The sequence below is a fragment of the Aythya marila genome (assembly GCF_965140915.1).
Source record: "Aythya marila genome assembly, chromosome: 4".
NCBI classification, from domain to species: Eukaryota; Metazoa; Chordata; class Aves; order Anseriformes; family Anatidae; genus Aythya; species Aythya marila.
Genome location: NC_139045.1, coordinates 36,409,757 through 36,420,133, shown reverse-complemented (window position 1 = coordinate 36,420,133; position 10,377 = coordinate 36,409,757). Strand labels below are relative to the sequence as shown.

Below are 10,377 nucleotides of genomic sequence, written 5' to 3'. Positions count from 1 at the left end.
GGTGCCCTTGTGATGCGCTCCTCAGCTGCGGCAGTAATATGGATAAGAGACAGCAAAGCCTCTGACAACGCACAGATTCATTCACTCTAATTAGACTTAGATCTTCCCTGCCCTCCTTCGTATCTTGGAAAGAAAGACGGGCAAGTACAGGAGGCTTCAGTATTCAGACATTACACAAACTATCAGCACCACATACACTGATACTCAGGATTCATATCAAGACCTCCAGACCAATGGACTTAACTGAAACAAGGGAAAGCCGATGTAATAAGCATGTTTTCTTTACAAGACGTATTCCCACCTCTCCCCTAAGTCAGGATGAAAGACTTGTTACATAGCTTCCATGTGCATGGTTGCATAGGCTGAGAAACAATCATCGTTTATGGAGAAAGAAAAGAAGTTAAAAGTAGCACACAAGCTCATTTCAGAAGAAACACACACACAAGACAGGTGACAGAACTGTGAATCTAAATACATAGGCTTTGGTCAGCATTAAAAGGTAATGAAGAAGAGTAATCACAGAATTATAAGCTGGTCAAAGGAGGAATGTCATAGTGATAAAGCACGGCTCTTTTTTTTTTTTTTTTTTTTTTTTTTTTCCCATAAGAGAAATTAAGGAGAAAAACTAACGGGATGAACGTGTTGGCTGCTCTTGCCAAATTCCACAGACATCAGCCCGAAATTTAATCCCACGAATCGCTAAAAGGAAAATGTTTGCTTCAAACAGCTTACTCTTAGAAGTGCTCCCCCCTCCTGCCCTGAGCCTGCTCCTGAATGAACTGCTGTCGCTCAGCCCCCTCCCGGAACCAACACAACAGATTAACTGTTAGATAATCTGATTTGGGGAGGGGGGGAAGGCTACCCAGCAGCCATGCCACACGCTGCTAAGAGCACACGGTGTAAAAAGTCACAAATACAAGGCTGCACACCCTGGTCCTCCTACTGCCTTGCACCAAGTTTGGAAGCATTTCTTCTCCAGCCAAAAAAGGCAAAAGGATTTCATATGGCGACAGCTCTTTGCCTGGGATACCACGTAGCACACGGATGCTGCTCTCCGATTTATGAGATTATTCTACAACGATAAGCACTGCAAGTTAAAAAAAACAGCCATTTTTCCTTTAATTGCATAAAACTACTGAACGTATGTTTTTTATGTCCTAAAGTAGACTGCTAAACCCCAGCATGTCGTCTTTTTTATTTTGCCTTCAGCAGTTTTTTATTAATTAAGTCTATTCTTCTCTATCTTTGCAGTGATCCTTTCCATTTGGTTTTACTTCTTGGTGTCAAGTCAATGTAAACGGCTGTTGCTGAATTAGAGATCTGCTTTTCTCCATCTAAAGAAGTGATTTAAATCATAAAGAACCTTCCAGGAAAGAAACAGGCAACGGAGCATAGCAGCTGCTGCTTTTCCAGAGCAGCTGGACAGCAACAAGCTGAAAACATCACAGCATTACACTGGCTTTTCAAAATTAGGACATGAATTTGCTTTCTGTGATTTATCCCTTTACACACTACACTGGTGCAAAGAATCTTGATTTGCTTTGTCGGGGCCTCCACAACAAAACCATTGTTTTATGTGACTAAGTGTTTTATAAGCATTGTAAAGGACTCTAAGGTTTATGCTCTTAAGTGCAAAAGGGAAAGGAGATATATGCAGAGGTACGAGGAAATACATGATGCTGAAATTCATATCCCAGACTATCCCATGACACCTTTCAGAACAGGGGAAATTTTTTATGGATTTAAGCAGTCATTAGAGAGCTATTTAAATCAAACTTTTAGCCTAGTGACTTTTCTTTTAACAACTTGGTTTTCATAATACTGAACTAAGGGTAAGGGCCACTACTTTTAGCTCCCCAAATGTCCTATTTATCACTTTCCCTTACCTGTAGGCAATTTCTTTCTAGGCTTTCTTTTCTAGGTTGTTCTGTTTCACTTTTTAACTGTGTGGAATATCTGCATTATACTATTGAAATTTTTTTTCAAAGGACTGCCTTCGTTGCTACTTCGCACTTGAGCTGTCAGTAAGAGGCTCTGCCCAATTTTCTCTCTGTCATGGGAACTCAAGCACTGATGTCTTCACAGTCCTATATCCCGGCGCTCCAGCTTTAGGAGATCCCTATAGCCAGGAGATACATTGCTATGCAGGTACACAGGAGCCTGCACTGCATGTGCAGGGTGACACTTGCCTCTCCCTGGGCAGCAACATTCACTTGCATATGTGACGTGGGCTCTCCATGCAACAAACCTGCGTGCTCAAAGTCTCCCAAATACCTAGGAAGGCCCTAAATTGGCCAATAGGGACTGTGCAGGTGAGGGAATTTCACTCTGTAAGCATGTTTATCACCCTAGGAACAAAGACAAGGCTTAGCACAGCTACCTTAGCAATTAGTTAAAGGAATGAGATCTGCTCTGAGTGGGCTTGGAAAGGGTATTTGAGGCCTACTCTTTGCAAATTTCATTGCTACACATGGACTGTGGGTTGCAGAGCACCTTCTCCCCAAGCATGCTTCCTTACAGTGGCATGAAATCCACTTAAAACAATAAAAGAATCCACACCTTATATCTTCACTGCAATCTCTTTTTCCTTTGTTTAGGCTGTAACATCACATGCTGGATGGTATGGAAGGCGTCTCAGAATGGAATCACCGAAGTTTTTGAAAAACCGACAAAACAGCTGGCTACACTGTCTAGTACAGAGGAATTTCTAAGTAGAGCCTAAGGAATTGATTTAGTGTATACATCGGACCACTATACTACAGCTGAACAGCACTGGTATCCTGTTCTGTTCATGATGAGCCCAGATGTGTGAAATAAGATAAAATGGAGCTGCAGGAGAAATGACCTTCAAGCTGCAGTACAAAACAACCGCCCGCCAGCACATCATCCGTGCAACATATGTATGGAAAGCCTAGAGAGGGAGGTGAACAGGTGCACATTTGGCACTCATTAAGAGTTACTGCCTACAATTAGTCAGAATCCTTGACCATTAATCCCAGAAAGACCCTGTTACAGAAGACGTTCAGTCATTTGGCCAGATGTTTCTTACACAGCTTTTAAGAGGAACTGCTCTATGTCTGTATCGTAAATATTTGACTGTCTTAGTCATTCAACAATGGAACTTTATTTAGCCAACAGCTTGTTAACAAAAAGACAAACAAACATACAGCTTCCTAGGGATGTTTTGGTTCTTTGCCATACAAAAATTACAGGCAACATTCAATGAAACAATACTGTTTCAGAATTATTATTATTATTTTTTTGGAAAGCCATTAATTTATACTGCCATAAAATAGCTCTGAAATCATAGTAACATTCTCTTTAGTTCTTTTTAGTTCTAGCTAAAGTTGCGTGAATCATTTTCAGTCTGATGCCTTTACTGATTTAGAAATGTACTCTTGCAATTATGTCAGGCAACTAAATAGCTCTTTAAAAATTAACACAATCTCCCCCCAACCCATGTAGCACGTATTTTTACTAGCTATACCACTAACCATTTCAAACAAGCAAAGAAAAAGATTCAGAAAGTGGAAGCAGATATTATACTAAATGGAAAAAAAGTCTCTAACAATGCTTCACAGAGTTCAAAGTCTGTAAGAGACTCGTTTCCAATTTTGAAAGGAAAAACAAAGCAGATCCCATTCTTTTTGGAACAAAAATGCATCAACTTCAATGGAAACAGAATCGAGTTCCACGTGTACAAATTTCTTCCAGTGCAGTTCAGCTAGCAGAAGCCTGGCTGTTTTCTCCATAAGTATGCACTTCAGTTGTTCCTGGCTGCAAAGAACTTTCAGAAATTCATGCACTTCTGTGTTGTTAAAACACAAAATCCAAAGCCAAGTCTTTGGATCCGAACACAACAAACCTCTGAGGACTATGTTTGTTATCTAAGCAAAACAAAAAGATGACAACCAACAGGGCAAGATTTCCAAAGGTACCCCCAACAAAATAAATAAATAATATTAAAAAAAGTCCCAAACAGTCTTTCTTATGGTCAAATGTCTTCTGTAGTAAAGATGTTCTTAGGACATTTTAGACTTATCTGTAGACCCCCCAAAATTTTAGCTGGCTTTCTGATCCAACCTTTTCTTGGTTATGAGAGATTTTTTATGCTAATTTCAGCCTAAAATAGGAGAAAACTTGCATAAACCTCTATTGCATATCTACCATTTCACATATCATGCCTCAGGCATGCATGTTCAGGCATTCTGTACTTTATGATCCATGTCTATGTTGCCATTGCCAAAAACCAGAGGTTGCGCTTTGACTCCCCCGCTTCTGTGTGTGTATGTGTGTGGCCTTCAAGGTTTCCCACAGCAGTTTTTCTTCAAAACATTAGCATACAACTTCTCAGATACTGGTTAAGGAACAGCATTTTTTTCAGTTTGTAAAGTGGTAAATCAGCCAAAACACTCACAACAAAAAATTAGCACTGCCACAGATAAAAAAAAAAAAAAATGCCATCCTCTCTTCTTTTAAGCTACAGAGATTTACTGCATGTGATTCTTCATTCCTCATATAAAGTTACCTTTCCTTTTTAACATGCTATAAAAATCATTTCAATGCAGAGGCTCCTTGTACATAATGTAAACCAATGAAGAAGCAAAAACAGATAGCAAAGAAGTGTGTCCCTTTAATGAGCTCTCAGGGAAAAGTGTTCAAGGCCCTCGCTCTGAGGGCACAGGTTCAGAAGAACAGAGAATTTGGGAGCAGCCTGGTTAGCTTGTCAACCTAATTCTTCAGTTTCCTCCTCCTGTCTATACTGAAGGCAGCTGGACTGAAGGATTTGGACAGCACGTTGTACCAAATGTCTTACCATCACCTTTTGTGGATCCTCCTCATAAGGTACTTCAGTTAATAAATGCATGAGGGAGGAGAAAAAAAAAAGGAAGGAAGGGTGTTGTTTCTTGTGTGCCCAGTAAATCTACAAAGAGCGTGTGTCAATAAATTAAATTTTGTTAAAGTCAGGAAGTGGAAGGGTGGCAGAAGTTCAAAGGTAGAACAGCTGCATTTTGTTACAGACTTGCAAAAGATGCATTCAGTGACATTTTTCATCACCCCATCCTGCACTGTATTACACTATGCTCTCTAAAAACAGACACTGAAAATATTCTATGGTTTTCTGTGTTTCACTTTTTGAATCTTCTTACTGTGCTATTTAGGAATATGGTAATTATTAGGCCCACCACTACCTACAGTGTGGAAAGCCCAAGCACTACACCCAGGAAAGCCTTTCCCAAGTTGGTTTGATAGATAACCTTGATGTTAGGTCAATTTGGCCACTATCGATAGACCTGTTCTGCTCCATAACTGCACATGTATTTGGTGCAGTTTTCAATTGCAATCCTGTATTAAAGTAGACAGTCCAATTATTCTTTCCCATAACAAACAGTTTTCAAGGAAAAGCTTCTGATGTAGGCTGAAAATACCAAACCAATCAGCTTCCATTTAAATCATAATGTTGCAGCTAAACAGAGCATAAGGTTGTCACTCAAACTTTGGGCCTAATCCTGCCACCTCTGCTGTGCTCTGTCAGGAACCTGACAGGATGAATAACTGTTGAGCATGAAGCAGGTGGCAAAATATGACATTTTATGACTAATAAGTAAGAATTTCTTCTACCTTTGTGCTTCTCAGCCTACCACTATTGTTAACTAGAAATGGAAGATAGTTCTGTACGCTTCTATTTTCTTGGACTTACCACACAAACAACAGAAGTCAGCTTTCCAACATTCAGTAAACAACGAACAAAGAGAGGCTGAACACTTCCCATTTCTCCACCTACGTTCATCCCTCCATCCTGTTATGGGCAAGGTTGACTTAACAGGCCTGTTTTCTCTGCTGGGACTAAGCATAAACCAAACATTTCAGTGCTATCCAGGCCTGCAGTCCATTTACAAAGCAAGGCTGCTTGGTAGGGATACAGCTTACTGCACCCATGAAAGACTACAGGAGAAAGAAAACCTTCGCACATTTGGTGGGCATTACTGTACCAACAAGCTGACAGCACGCAATCCCTAACCCAGCTACTGGTACAAATTACACTGCATTACCTTACATCAGAATGACATTCCATATTAATGGAAAACACAGGCATATTCAAGTGAAAACAGCAATTTTTCTCCTAAAGAGTTTTCAAGTATTGGTAATTTTGCTTTTGTTTGATGTTAATGTGCGTACTGCATTTAAACACGAGTAACTTCGTTACAGCTCATCTCAGAAAATTGGTCAGAACTTCTATCACCATCATTAGAGCTGTCTGCTCACAACAGCACTCTGCACTCCTCTCTAAAAAGTAAGAGAAATCTGGTACAAGGATTCTTGGATCTAATAAAGAAAATCAGAGACATCAACCAAAAATTTGTTTCCTGTAGAGTAAGTCACCCACATTAATATAGAATTAAAAAAATCTGTATGTTTATTTATGTTAAAATATTAACTAAACTTTGCTGGAGAATAAAAAACAAGACCTATGAAAATTTTGACAGTGTTCTGCCATTTCCATGCATTTTCCTAAAGAAACCAATCCACATCTGTTGTATGTAAAAGAAAACAATTATGGGAACTGTACTATAATTCTAATGGTAACTACTCACAATTGACATATTATACTCCATATTAAATATTAAAAAAAATAATGGTTCAACACAGAACAATGGTTCTCTGGTGGCAGAATATCTTGCCTGAATCTTGAATCACAATGTATTTCGTTTTCAGTTATGACTTTCCTTCCATGATCACTCTTTAGACTAATAGATAAGTCAGGATACCATCAGAAATGCTACCTTACAGCAAGAAATAAAAACCTTTCAGGTCATTTTTTTTTTCCAGTTGCTCTATTTTTTTTTCCCATTTTAACATAGCATAAAAATACAAGGCATCATAGTGACACAGCAAAGCACAAAGTCTCTTAAGAAATTTTCTAAAAGACTTCTCTGTCATAAAGGAAGCTCTTTTGAAATGAATGCTGTGTTGGAAAGGCTGGTCCCAGCAGCACAACAGAGATTTGAAGTATGCATAGTTATTGCCTTTCTCTCTATTACCATCATTAAGTATCACAGGTTTCTATATGCAGGCACACAAAGCAGGGAATGAGGAAAAAATGAAGACAAATAAGGGAATAAATCAAGAGAAAGGGAACTATAGGCTGGTAAAAAAAAAAAAAAAAAAAAAAAAGTAAAAAAAAGAGCCCAGCTTCTTTTCATGGAACCTTACTTTTTTATATTCATCATGTGCATATATTCACAAGAAGAATTCACCATCCTTCATGCAGGATGCTTATTACCAGTAACTGTGCTTTTGGAGTCAATGGCTTCTGCACTTAAAGCACACTTACAGATCTTTCCAGAATCGTGTATTGTATAGTTAGTGGTGCTTGCTCCCAGGTCTGGATGTATGCAACACTTCTTAGTGAAAAGCAGTACAAAATGAAAGTCTTGGGGAATTCAGGTACTCTTTCCTTTTTTTTTTTTTTTTTCTTCTTATGAGAGCTATGGATGAATAATTCATTAATAATCCACTGGGGAAGAAGAGGAAGAAAAAAAAAATCTTGTACCTTTTCTCTAACAAGTATAAAGTGTGAAAGAGTAAGTTTGCAGAGCAAAAACAACAGCTCATCTTTCAAAGAACACATCCATCCACAGCACAGCAGAACTGTAATAAGTTATTGGTTGACAAAGAGACTATTTCACACTTAATTTGAAAGTTTCATTTCCACAGTGTAAGAGATGGCTTAAAAAAGAAAAGCTTCAAAGAAACACATGAAATGACTGAGAGGAAAATGACAAGGCTGACAATACAGTACAGCTACAGTCTTAAATTTCTCTTAAGACTCTGTAGCGAGCATAGTTAATTTTATGAGCTGGAATCACATTGTGGAAAAAGAATGAAAAACTTGACTGTACCCACAATTTCCGTGTACTGGGCTTGATTAACTTCTCATATACATAGCTGGAAAACCTGACTGCAATGGGAGGCCTGATCGGGGTTGAAAAACTCATGAAAATATTTAACAAGTTGGTGGTTTTGCTTTCTCCCTCCTCACTTTTGTGTATGCCCATGCTTTCTACCTGCAAACATCATCACAAATCAAGCTAGAAGACACACAGCTCTGCAAGTCTTTCCTGAAATATAGCATCATTTGCTTAGCCTCCTGCTTCAGAAGCTGTGCATTCTTGCACCTTGTTGAAGCTCTGTGTAGGACAGCTGACAAAGCACTCAGTGGGTGCAGGACACTGCTGGTGGGGGATGCTGCAGCAACCTCTTACAGTGCCGAGGGCACAGGGTTGGTCCAGAGGTAGTGATGGGGCAGACGGGAAGCCATCCATCTTTCCCCTGAAAACAAGTCCTCACATTAAAGTTGATCTGAATGTCAGGCAGCTAAATGGAAGTGCCAAAGGGCTGAGAGGACACTATGTTCAGGAGGGAAAAAATTAAGTGATTATGTATGAACCTCATCTCTCTTTAAAAGATGTTTCTGGAGCATAGAGCTTTTTCTGGGCAGAAAGAAGAAAATAAGCCTTAAGAAAAAATGAGAAAGCTTAAATGACTACACTTTCAAGTCTTGCACGAGAAAGTGACAAAGGAACAACCTATAGCACTTTTTTCTCTCAGCTTGTGGGTGGGAAAGGGAAGCTTAACTGATAGAATTTGAATGCTGAGTGCTGAAAATACTACACTTTCAAAGACCTGGAGGCCTCAAGTCAAATATGTGAGGACAGAGTAGGTAACGTAGATAAAAGAAATTTTTGAAAAGGATACTTACAATAAAATTCATACCAGGATACTGAAATATGGTGCGTAGGGAAGAGGGGAACATCAAAGAAAAGGCTTTTCACTTTTTCTCCTTTTGCTTTCTGACACCCTCAGTTGTTTTCCATGCATAAGCAATGCTATGCACACAGATACATATTTAGACAAATAAGAGTAATAATCTTATTCAAATGTATGTAAAAAAAAATTGTATCTATTCCCTTTTAAAAAAAATAAATCAAATAAACTTAACTATATGGGAATCAGAACTCTTAATGTATTTTAAGGAGGATTATGTAGTATCACAACTATTTCTTCTGTTTGGGGAGATTTTTCAGCCCTAAAAACTCAGAAGACCGACTGTCCCAACAGTTTTGTCCTCTGCAACACAAATGCTACTTTACAAAAGTCATATTACTATAGTTTCCCTCAGCAGCGATGAGGATGAAAACAGGCTTCTGTAAAGCACTGAAATTGAAAGTTCAAAACTGATGTGAACAGAGTAAAACATACATGAAACAAAATAACAAAACGACAACAAAACAGAAGGAATCCAGAAGGAAAACATCCTCTAAGCAACACTTAAATTTCTCAACACTTAGATTTCTCCATGTGGAAACTGGACAGCTGAATGTTTACTTAACCTATCTGCATGCTTCCCTACCATTAGTATTCATGGTTTGTTTTTTCTTTCATATGTCTAATTGCAACATAAACTTCTCAGGCATGTCTTCGTTCTGTCTCTCTCCTCCTTCCAGCTCAGACTAATGCTCATAAAACTCATGTGAATAAATTCTTAGATGATGAGATAGGAACATATATCACAGGTCTTCTCACCCTACAGCACTGATCAGCAGCAAGCAGACAGATAATACTAATGTTTTAGTAGTGCTAGACTTCATCTCCAGACATCTCCTCTTACGGGCTGTAAATGAGTCTTAATAACTTCACCTTGTCAAGGACAGACACAGAATTTGTAAATGATATTTACTCATGACCGAAATATTAGCCAAGGAAAAAAACTTGAACTTTACAAACGACAGAGTGGAGTGGCAGTGGCACAGAGCTCCTCTGCAAGCGTTTCTCAAAGCAGGGAAGCAAAGGTAACCAGCGAAAAGGATATGCACAGATATAGACTTAGGAAAAGAAAAAAAATGACACCAGGGCCTTGCATAAGCATATTTGGGAGCATAAGCACAAGCATTGCACTAGCTACATCCAGAATGATTGATATGTTTGACAAGAGCCAACAAAGATGCTGGCTGCAGAGGGCTGGACCCAGATGCAGATTTGGGGATTTCTGGAGAGCTCCCAGCCGCTCAGCAACCTCCCATGCAGCTGTCCTGTGCCCACTTACCTCCTAGGTTTGTGGCTGCTAGCACACAACGGTCCTGGATGTGGCACTTGGTGAGGCACTGAGGCACCTGCTCCTGGGCATATCCTGCAGCACCTGGCTGCGAACAGCCGGGGCCACTCACAGAACTAAATGGGTCTATTTTCTTCCTCACTTCTAGATGCCAGAGTAGGAGGACTCTGCTCCCTGTGTGATGGTAGCCCTTGGTGACAGAAAGCACTATTTTTGTGAAAAAGCTGCAAAGCTTCAGGTATGTTATTTTGTAATCAATG

At 39.3% G+C, this 10,377-nt stretch overlaps 1 protein-coding gene across 1 annotated transcript in view; it reads right to left on the bottom strand.

Annotated features, from left to right (window-relative positions):
* Positions 1–10,377, bottom strand: part of RNF150 (ring finger protein 150) — a gene marked incomplete at its 5' end in the record, with an annotated part of 121,037 nt that overhangs the window by 75,405 nt on the left and 35,255 nt on the right. The window lies entirely within an intron of this gene.